We start from the raw sequence: 11,965 nt of genomic DNA, 5'->3' as shown, positions 1-11,965 counted from the left end.
GATAACACGACATCAGTTTTCCTCAAAATTTCAAGCACTTACAAATCCGAGTCTTGATCTCACAAAACTCAAAAACGAAATACACTGGCAAAAATCTATTCTAAAAATTCACCTCTGACGGTTTGAGTTTGAATTTTTCGAGTTACAAATCAATTTCAACAATTTCGATACAATTTAATTCAAAAACACGAGTTAATTGCTCAACTTTCAAATCATTTCTTTTTGAGAAGTCCAAACGTGACGACTTGTCGCGGAATTTTTAAAATATCATTTCAAATTTCTTAACTTCGAGTCATCGTGGTTAATTTTGATTTCAGTCAAATGCTTGTTACGTATTCACGTTTATGCATATGTGCTGCATGTTGCCTGTTTTCTACACTAACGATGCAGGAACTGGTGCGAAGCAAAAAGGGAACTAACAGCCGACATAGCTCCTCCGAAACACAACACAAAAAGCCAAAAATCACAAATAAACCACAATCCAAAAACACATATATACAAACCGCCTCACGAAAAATGCATCGACACACGTTTGATACAAACAACTGACCATACAAACAGGAGCTAGTACAGACATCTATCATACAGACACGGGCCTAAAACAACGAACTGGGGGCTATCTGCCACCTACCGAACTGAGCACTCCCTATCCTTTCTATCGGAAAAGAAAAGGAGCAACACGGGAAACAAAGGAGCAACAACGGAAGCAGAGGTGGTTACCATGACGGTAACACCTCGCTCCTGCTCCACGACAAAATAAATACAGTGTCTGGCAGACTTTGGATGATAAGGAGGCCAAGAACCACGATGCGGCGCAGCACCCCGGTGTTGACCCCCAATCATCAGTCATCCTGCCTATGAGTCATAATGAAAAGGACATGTCGGCCGCGTCAGCCGCCTCCCCTCCTCTACGGAAGCATCCTCTACCACCACCTCAGCTCTGACAGCATCCTCGGTCGCTTCTGCTCCTCCAGGATCATCCTCCTCCTCCAAGGCCTCAACGGCAGACCTTGTGGGTCCCAGACGCTCCCCTACAACCAAAGGCAATCAAAGAATGTCAGCCGAAATTTCAGCATTACGTCGGCATAAAACGGACAAATCTAAAAAAAACCTGCAAAGCATAACAAGGGAAATCCCGCCCAAACCCCAACCAAACAAAACAATCTACAAAAAAAAAAACGCAAAAAAAAGCGGCTCGCCCTTCTTTTCAAGCAAAAGACGAGTCAAAACAACGACAACCAAAAACGGCACCTCAAGACCCACACAAGGTTCGGCAACAACCCAAAATACGTTCCCGATGCAATGGGGTATTTTCTACAACTTAAAGAGGCAATTTCTACGCCGATTTGAGCACAAACAGGTCAAAATTTCAAAATACGACCACAATGAGGCAACGTGATTTTGCCACGTCTCAAAGCGACCTAAACTACAAATAAGGTCCATGTCAAAGAAAACTGACTCAATTCAAGCCTAAACAGACGCTTATTGTGTTAGACATAAGACCGTCACAAAAGGCGAAAATTCCAATTTTGCCCACAATACCCAACAAAGGTCCAAAATGGCAAACACGGTCTTCCCTGACTACAATGCAACCTAATGGGGCACACAACTCACTATTTCTTCAAATTTCAAACAACGGCGATTAAAACCGCCATTTTATTTCAAAAAAATCATAGTGAAAATTTAAAATTCACTATTCCTTCAAATTTCAAAAAAAAGGCGATTAAAACCGCCATTTCATTCCAAAAAATAATAGTGGAAATTCAAATTCACTATTTCTTCAAATTTCAAACGACGGCGATTAAAACCGTCATTTCATTTCAAACAACAATTATGAAAATTCAAATTCACTATTTCTTCAAACGTCAACGGCGGCAACATAAACCGTCACTTCAAAAACACTAATAGTGAAATTCAAAATTCGCTATATCCACGGCGGCATCACAAGCCCCATCAGTCAAAAACAAGCAGGTAGCGGGATCCAAACCCGTTATCCCCTCAAACATTCAATACAAACACCGAAAATCCCTAACAGGATGTCGGGGGCTGTTGGAGTTTTGCCCTCCACAATAGTGCATGATAATATTATTAAATCTCATTAAGGAATATGCATGGGATATTCATTGGCAATACTAGTCAGCTGATCAACGTATATCGGTAACGGTTGGCCAACTAGGGTTTGAAGTTACTGTCGTGAGACGGCGGTGTTCAGCTGATCCCTTTCGGTCACACCTAAAGGAACGAGCCCCAACACGAAAGCTAATTAATTGTATGAGATACAGTTTAAATTAGCCCCTTGATAAAATGACTAAAAGGTTAGTCGATCAAATTGATTTAGAGAGATATCGAGTTGTGAACTCGAGGTGCGGAAATTATTATTTAATTATGCGATAACTGAATAAATAATTATTTGAGACGGGAATTAATGATTAAGCAGTTAATTATTAAATTAGTACTAATTGACTAATGTGATTAGTATTGGTACGTAAAAATATATGTGTAGCGGTACACGTATATTTACGGAGTGTTTTAGATGATATTAATCGGGAAGTATTTAAACATAGTACGATGTTTAAATAAAATTTACACGTATTTGTGCGACAAATATTAGAACCAAAATGGACCCGTAAATGGGACAATTGGACCGTGTAAATGGAGTGTAGTGGATGATTATAATCATTTCACTTTGCTTGTTATTCTTCCATAATATTGTCATATGATCATGTGCATGTGATAAATATTGGACAAAAATTATAACAAGTTGACTCCCTCACTCCACCTCACTCCACCTCACTCCACCCGCCACTTTCCCCCTTTATACACTCCAATTGTTGTTCATTTTTACACTACTTCACTTGTACACTTTTGCATGTGAAAAATAATTTGTCTATATCTCTAAAAATCATAAGCATCATTTTTACTAAGATTATTAGTAAAACAAAATAAATACTAAGAGTGTTAGTATTATTTACATAATATTCAAGGGTTATATGGTTAATTTCTAGTTAAAATTAATCATATGAGTTGGAGGTTTGTTCTTGGGTGCAACTTAAAGGAGCTCTTCTAATTTGAAGATTGGATGATCTTGCCATTCTTAATAGCTCAAGAACAACCAAGATGGGTGATCTTGGTTGTGCCCAAATACTACCATTTCTCAATGTAAGGAAAATTGTTTTCCTCTTCTTTTATTCTAATATGCTTTTATATTGCATGCATGTTACATAGATCACAAAATGATAAATTATGAGATAATTTATTTTTTATTAGAGAGTCTAATATGGATCTATGATATTTCAAGTGGTATCAGAGCTAAGGCTTGTAATATGCATGTTGATTTTAAGCATATTAATGAATTATGAGATAATTTATAAAAACTCAAAAAATTGTGTTAGAAGAAGTTTTAGCATGAAATTTTTGGGACATGCATACCTACTGATCTCAAAATATGTGTGGTTAAGTTTGGTGATTTATGAAGTTATTTTGCTATTTTTAATGATTTTTGGTAGAAAACCGAGTCAAAATGCCGTATTTTAGTTAAAAATTGACTAAAAATAGTTAAAAGTTGACTCGGTATATGGAATTTTTATGGTGTTTCATGCAAATTTTCTAATGATTGTATGCAAAAGGTTGAAGGTTGGTTCAAAATTTTTGCATGTTTATTGATTTTATGAGATAAAAGTCGATAAAAGTGAAATAAATTAATCATAATTTTAAAACAATTGATTCTGCTCTTGATAAATTTATTTACATTTCAAAATAATATTTAAATTTTATAAGTGAATTTTAAAATGTGTTTTCACCTTGTTTTGATGTTTATTGGTTTTAGTGGTTAAAACCCGATAAATATCGATCTTTTGTTTCATAAATTTTATCCGGATTTTTGGGGCAATTTTTCTAACATTTTGGTGTTCTTGGGAGTGTTCCAGAATACTCAAAAATTTTGTTTCAATTGTTTGGGTAATTTTTCAATTATTTTGGATTTTTACTTAAAAAATTATGATTTTACAGATTAAATTAGAAAAATATCACCAAAACAAACTAATTATTCATCATAAAATTAGTGAGGACTAATTTTGAGTTTCAAACCAGTTTGGACAATTAGTTTGGACTTAAACGAGATTTAAGAGTTGATTATTGATTTTTACATGTTAAAAATCGATTAAATCCACATAAACCGAGATGGATACCAACGATTGATAGATAGGGCGATTTTGGCATCATTTTACAGCATTCTAAGCATATTTATTTAATTTGAATGAATGATTGTCGTTTATTTAAAGTATTTATCTTGTTGTACCTAGTATGGCCTAGTTTATTTTTAATCGTTATTACCCGAAATGAATGGGAATATCGATTTGTTTGTAATTAAATACGATCTCGCATCATCGGTTTGTAATTAATTAATAGTTTTATTTATTTTATTAATTAATGTATAATAGGAATAGCTATGTAATTCAATTGTAATTGTTATTCTTACCGGCGTTTCCAAAAGACGGATTCAATCGAGAAGGAGTCTATTTATGGAAGGTGTTCCAAATCCCACAAGAAGGAGCCACTTATGGAATGAAGAGGCAAGCGACCAAGGAGTTGGTTTCCGAAATGTAATAGACTAGTTTTTATTAACTAGGTGGCCATACTAGGACTTATTCATATGCTTACTTGTTTGCTTGTTTTTATTTTCGCGCATGCCAAAATCGCCATTCACATGCATTTTATCTTCGCGATTGTCAATTCACGTCATTTACATTCACCGACTTAGTTCATTTATAGGGAATTTATGACTAAATTGACAAGATCTCTCACATAACTAAAATTGAGATTAGCCTTACCAATTAGTAACACCTATGAATCTCTTGTTCATTAGAGCCACGCTCGCCCAAGCGGGGTGTTCTCTTTTTACCTTAAGTAAGTAGGGTGGTAAGCGGTTATCACACGTCAAAATTGGTTGGACTCAATGGGATATAAGACGGTCCTGTGTTCCGGGGCTAGTAGATGGATTTAAGGAAATTCGTCGACCAAGATTCTAGAGGTAGAATTAGTCAACGTGACTTACCGAATTTACACAATTGTGGGATGTTTCGCCCAAGCGATGCTCATTTTTGTTTAATATTTGGGTCTTGGTATCATTTATATAATTTAGTGAGAGATCATTATATAAATGTTAAAACTTGTTACAGATGTTTACAAGTAAAATTAAAACATTGAATGTTATTTTTTCCTATTTTTCGTTCATTCTCATAAATGTATGACATCGCGCACTTCATCCCCCTTTCTCTATTTATTGTTATAGGACTTATTCATATGCTTACTTGTTTGCTTGTTTTTATTTTCGCGCATGCCAAAATCGCCATTCACATGCATTTTATCTTCGCGATTGTCAATTCACGTCATTTACATTCACCGACTTAGTTCATTTATAGGGAATTTATGACTAAATTGACAAGATCTCTCACATAACTAAAATTGAGATTAGCCTTACCAATTAGTAACACCTATGAATCTCTTGTTCATTAGAGCCACGCTCGCCCAAGCGGGGTGTTCTCTTTTTACCTTAAGTAAGTAGGGTGGTAAGCGGTTATCACACGTCAAAATTGGTTGGACTCAATGGGATATAAGACGGTCCTGTGTTCCGGGGCTAGTAGATGGATTTAAGGAAATTCGTCGACCAAGATTCTAGAGGTAGAATTAGTCAACGTGACTTACCGAATTTACACAATTGTGGGATGTTTCGCCCAAGCGATGCTCATTTTTGTTTAATATTTGGGTCTTGGTATCATTTATATAATTTAGTGAGAGATCATTATATAAATGTTAAAACTTGTTACAGATGTTTACAAGTAAAATTAAAACATTGAATGTTATTTTTTCCTATTTTTCGTTCATTCTCATAAATGTATGACATCGCGCACTTCATCCCCCTTTCTCTATTTATTGTTATACTTGTTTCATTCTTTCATAGAAAGCGGTTTCTTTGAAGGAATTAATGATTGGTAACATGATTTACCAATTCACCTACATAAGCTTACAACGATTTTTGCGGTTATTATACAACTTAATTAACGTCCATACATGTTAAAAAGGGGTTTCATGTTGCAAACTCATATTACGAGTTTAAAAGGAAGTCACATTTTATCAATAGAGTCTTGATTTAGGAAGTGACACCTCCGTCATGATGATGACATATTAGTTTTAATTACTCAATTGTAATTCAAAAGTTTGCGAAAAGAATTTTCAAAAACACTTATAATACTCCAATATGATACCGTCAAATGGCTCACTTCGAGAAAGGCCAAATCGATTGTTTATGCGCTAAAGAGTTTAGGCATATGATAACAATTGAACGGTTAGGTAGTCCAATTTCGCAAGAAGTTGAGATTTTGCCACATGTTACACTCACTTTATAGTAATTCACTTTTACTAAGTGTATAAAATATCACGAATGACATGAAGAGAGGTCTTCATGAGATTCATTTTTGCTTGATTTAAGCAAAGAGGAATGTGAAAGTGAGTGGGAGTTAAGAAGTATCAACCCTAGATGTATGCGATAGAACAAAGTTGAAAGAGACATCTACTCAATGGATAGGCTAGTTCCACTATCTTGGTATGAGATACCAAGTACGGGTCATTTCTTTGTAAAGAAGTTTACATGAATTGATAAAACGTAAGACGTCTAGCATAGGACATTTTTTGTATTGAAGTGGTGCTAGAGTAGCAATGATTTCGATAAGGACAAATGTACCTAAATTTGGTTTTAAAAGAATTTAATTATCTATGTTTATACATAGAAGGCAGCACTCATGTGATTTAAAACAAAATGTTGTACCTACTCCTATGATAACTTGGTGGTTGATTTAGACCACTTAATTTAGAGGAATTTTACATTCTTCACGAAAACTAAATGTTATACTATCTTGTAGATTTTAAAGTCTCTAATCTGGTGAACCCAATTGATCAAACCTCAAGTAAATTCATTTCAAACGAGTAAACGAAAAGCACATTGAACAACCATTTGATTGTGAGTCTTATGGTATGTGTGCATAAATTATGTTTCTTTTGCAGAAAAGAAACACAATAGTGAGGTGATTGACCATATACATACGGATGTGTAAGGCCGATAGTTGGTTATATATATATATATATATATATATATATATATATATATATATATATATATACTTCATTACTTTTACCGTAATGTTAAGTAGATATGATAACCTCGTATCTATTTAATAAGACATAAAAGTGATTTTTGAAATGTGGAATATTTTCAAAATGAAGTAGTAAACCAAAAGCACGTAAAGATCAAGATGTTGACCGGAAGTTTCAAAGTAATGACTTTGAAGATCAAATGGGTAATAACAAGTAATGACCTTGATAATCACTAAGAAGATTGTGAACCAGTTCACATATACCTTCTCCTAAGGACACCATAGAGTATGGTGTAGTCAAGAAGATAAACCAAACTTTATGAGATATAGTTTGAGGTTTTTCGCAAATTTTGTAAGCTATTTTCTAACTAAAAGTTTAAACCCGACTATAATAGCCTCAATGACTCCATATGAGATATGGGTAGGGAGGGTCCCTAACTTGTCATTATTATACATTTGGGACCATAAATGTTTATGTTCAGAACCAATTTATGTATTTGTGAGGGTTATCCAAAATTGAACCACTTGGTTTTTACTCCTCTAAAACGAGAACAAAGAGTTTGTGGCTCGTAATGCTGTCTTTCTAGAAAGATTTTCATTTTCTGGAAGACAGAGTGGGAGAAATTTTGAACTTACGGAAGTCCAAATCCACAAACTGAGTACAATGCAAGAAGACGTTCATTACTGTGGCTCAGTGGTATTAAGGAGATAATTTTGCGATAATATTGCGTTACTTTTCAAAAGTAACGAATCTTAAACTTTCATCAAAGGCTTTTCTATAGTATGAACTCTATGTGATGGCGTGTCACCATGCAATCCGAATTGATTTCCCTGCACACGATGCGATAAGGAAGGAAACACGAGATGTTTTCGAAACTTGATTTAAGGTAAATACTTTAGTTGGTTACCGTGATCTTGCCGTAGAGGTTACATAAGATGGTTAAAATTTGGGCTTGTTATAGAGAGTTTGTGACAACCCAAATGCCTTTATCAATTCGTATGGTCTTAGCAATATAGCCTCTCATGAGGATGAGTTTTAGGCAAAAGGATAAGGAAACTTTCTCCTTGAATGTTTCTTATGAAGGGAGAAGTTTTGTTGATGTTGTCAATGCTAAGAAGCCTAGCATGCTTGAAAGATTCCTTTTGTGATCTATATACGTCAAAGAGTTGGAACTTTGGGTTCAATTATGTAGTCTATCAAAACAGTATTACTTGAGTGTCGAGATAACATGATGATACATGGAGTTTAGTGGGAGCTAAAGTTAGTTTCTTAGTCTAAAATATGTGCTTGACATATTAGTGACTAGAAATGTAGCTAAGGTGATATTTCTTAGTCTAAAATATGTGTTTGACATATTAGTGACTAGAAATATTCTCGGGTGAATACTTGAGAGTAGCATGGCGCATATTAAATATCCGGATCTAATGAGATAGATCTCTATGGATATTAGCATTATAGTCAAGAGACTTATGTGATAAGATTCTTGACTCATTCAAGTTGTTGAACAATTAATATGATCTATTGTGCTTCCGCTGCAGGATCTATTAAATATGCTAAAAGCTTCTCTCGTCGGGACATATCATGTTGAGAATATGAGAAGTCATTACCAATCATTTTCTAGTGAGTGTCACTAGATCATTATCAAGAGCATCCTTGAGTACTTGAGAAGCACTGAGGATTTACTCTTGTTGAATGGAGGAATTAATGAATTTCGTGTAAAAGGTTAGACGATTACATTCCTATGCTTATAAGATGTTATGAGTCTCATTAAGGAATGGTTAGCATGTAAGAGTATTATGTGCATAACGAATTGATGCGTGTCATTTATATGATGTTTTACACCTCATTTTACACGCATTTCAAAGCTCATTTGTGTAGTTTAAGCTACCATTTCCCCTATTTCCGTCTACTTTCGTGTTTTTGTACATTATTGCAGAAATCTGAAGAAGTCAACGGAAATTGAGCTAAATCCGTCCCCGAGTATCCTTCATTGTATTTGACGTGAAGAATTTACTTAAGGAACGAGCTTGGTGTGCATTTCAAGGCCCAAAAGAAAAATCCACGAGATTATAGAAGTCAAGTATCAGTTAAAGTAGTCGATCGACCACTGCCTTCGGTCGATCGACTAACCCACGGGATCCAGAAGCTACTGTTCAGCTCAGAGCAGTCGATCGACCGGTCACCTTAGTCGATCGACCAAGCCGCTACTTCAGACGAGAATTAAAAGATCGAGAAATAGCAAGCCCATAGTACATTAGGTTTGAGAATAAGAACTGCGTTGTATTCTATATAACGTAAGCTAGGTTATTCAGTTTTGTCATCAAGTTTTTAGCATACAGTTCTTAACACAATTCATTAGTTAGATTATTTTCCGTCAATAAAGTTACTCTTTTGCAATCGTTTTTTTGGATCCTTTTCTCTGCAATTTAGTTATCTCCTCTGTTCTTATTTCAGTTCCATTGCCTTTTATTATTCATAGATATAGAATTGCTAGTTAGTATCCAAAGCCAATTATCGTTTATCGCTATTTGTTATTTGATTATTTCAAGTATGAATTCGATAGTTTATTTCGTTATGAGTATTGTTTTTTTATTCAGTATCATGAGTAGCTAAATTAGTTGTGCTAGGATGTAGGGGAATTATAGTGTAGGCGGCACTAGAATTAGGGAGCCCTAATCGCGTGTTGGTCGATCGACCACCATATCCGGTCGATCGACTGACCACGTGAGATTTACCTTCGTTTTAATTGATTTAAATGTTGTATTTGACGAATCGAATGCATGCGACTAGTTGAATGCTTAATATATGACTGACCCATTAGATCGAAAGATAGGGAAAGTTGTTAGATCACCAATTAAAATGACTAAACTATGCTGAGATCGAAAAATAGGTAAAGTTTAGATTATTAGTCACTTTTCAGGACGAGAGTCAGGATTAGTGATATTAGGGACTTATAGCGAGATCGAAAGATGCTATCTGTACAGAGTGGACCGAGAGGACCTCTTGTTTTCCCGCCTCATGTGTTTGATTTAGACCGACTTAGTTTGCTGCCGCCGAAACTATAGTGAACCGACCATCCTAGTACCCTTCCTTATATTTGATTTAATATATTTCTTTAGTTTTTTATCTTTATTGTTATTAGCTATAGATCAAATCAAGTCAACCCCCACACTTGTTACCTTAGACTAGATTTAGACAACTTTTAATTACATTCGCCTCCTTGTGGTTCGACCCTGTTACCACTAGCCTAGGTTAGTTTTAATAGAAATTATAAATTTTATTTTTGGTACTCACAACGAGGGGTATCAAATTTTGGCGCTGTTGTCGGGGAGGCAATTGTTCTAATTTTTAGTTGTTTTATTTTAGTCTGTTTCTTAGTTTAAGGGACATCTGTTCCTTAAACTTTTCTTATATTCTTTTTGTAGTTTCTTCTTATGCGCAGGTCACAGGGTGGTGAATTAGTACCTTTCAATCCTGAGATTGAGAAGACCTTGCGCAAGTTGAGACGATCATCTAGAGTATTGCCGACAGAGGAAGAGCTGAGTACTCTGTCTAGTTACTACGAGAACGAACTGTTCGAAGAAGACCCACCTACATCTCCTGCTTCTACTTATTCAGCTGAGACAGTCACATCTCCGGAAATTCCAGTCATGGCTGAATAAAAAACTATAGCAAGTCACTCTGAGCCGACAGCTGAAAATCTTTACAAGGGGTTCGAATTACCTGGAGGTGATAGGAAATTCGAACCGAAGCCTTCCTATATCAACATAGTTGAGAGGAACCAGTTCGGGGGAGCTGCAAATGAAGATGCAGCCAAGCATATGGAGATATTTATCGATTATTGCTGCTCTATACCCCCGCCGACCGGTGTGACCTAGGACCAGATAAAGGAGACTATGTTTATATTCTCACTCCGTGATGCTGCAAGGGAGTGGTACAGAGATCTGGATCGAGCTGCTCATGGGATCACCGACTGGAATTCTTTGGCCTTGGCATTCTATAAGAAATACTTCTCTGCCTCGAAGACGAATGCCATTAGAGCTCAGATCACGAGCGTTAAACAGGGACCTAATGAGAACTTCCATGAAGCATGGGTCCGTTTCAAGAAGCTGGTGCGAACCATTCCGCACCATGGGTTCGAAAAATGGAGTCTTTGCAATCAGTTTTATAACGGGTTGTATGACGATCAGAGGGCTATTTTGGATGCTGCAGCCAATGGCCGATTTGCTGAGAATATGGGAGAGACTAAGGGGTGGAAGATCATTGATTACTTAGCCACCCATAAAGCTGAATATGGGAATTCGAGAGGCAATCGGGAGGAGGAGGTCTTTGAATCCCCTTCTCGTAGCCGCATTAGAGGCTCTCACGGTGAGGTTTGACAAATACGAGTTGGGAGGAGCTTCAAAAGGAGGGATGTATCATGTGAATCTTTGTTTGAGACGGTCCTTTCGTCTGTAGAAGATGTGGAGCTGAGGGACATGTCTCAGAAAATTGTCCTAGTCCCTTTGAGTCTTGTGCTGCCTTTCAACATTACAGGCAGACAAACACGTACTATGAGTCGAATGTCCATCCCAACTTGAGGTGGAGTAACCAGAATGTCCTGAATCCGACTCAACCTCCACAGCAGCAGCAGCAGCAGACTTATGTGCCTCCTTATAAGCAACAACAGTTTCAAAAACATCCCTATGTGCCGCAGCAACAACAATCCCAAACTTCTGAGTTTTCTGAGTTGAATAATATGCTACAAAAGGAGTCCCAAGCTAGAGAGGCCGGAATGAAACTGCTAGAGAGCCAAATTGCTCAATTGGCTAGCAAG

At 36.2% G+C, this 11,965-nt stretch overlaps 1 non-coding gene across 1 annotated transcript; it reads right to left on the bottom strand.

The window, feature by feature from the left end:
• Positions 1-11,180: 11,180 nt before the first annotated feature.
• On the bottom strand, positions 11,181-11,287 carry LOC141645196 (small nucleolar RNA R71). Its single transcript, XR_012544780.1, has one exon. It is a non-coding gene; the product is annotated as a small nucleolar RNA R71 (small nucleolar RNA).
• Between the last annotated feature and the right edge of the window lie 678 nt (positions 11,288-11,965).

Source organism: Silene latifolia, chromosome 2, assembly GCF_048544455.1.
Source record: "Silene latifolia isolate original U9 population chromosome 2, ASM4854445v1, whole genome shotgun sequence".
Lineage (NCBI taxonomy): Eukaryota > Viridiplantae > Streptophyta > Magnoliopsida > Caryophyllales > Caryophyllaceae > Silene > Silene latifolia.
Note: the sequence above shows the minus strand (reverse complement) of the source record. Positions and strands in the feature narration are given on the sequence as shown.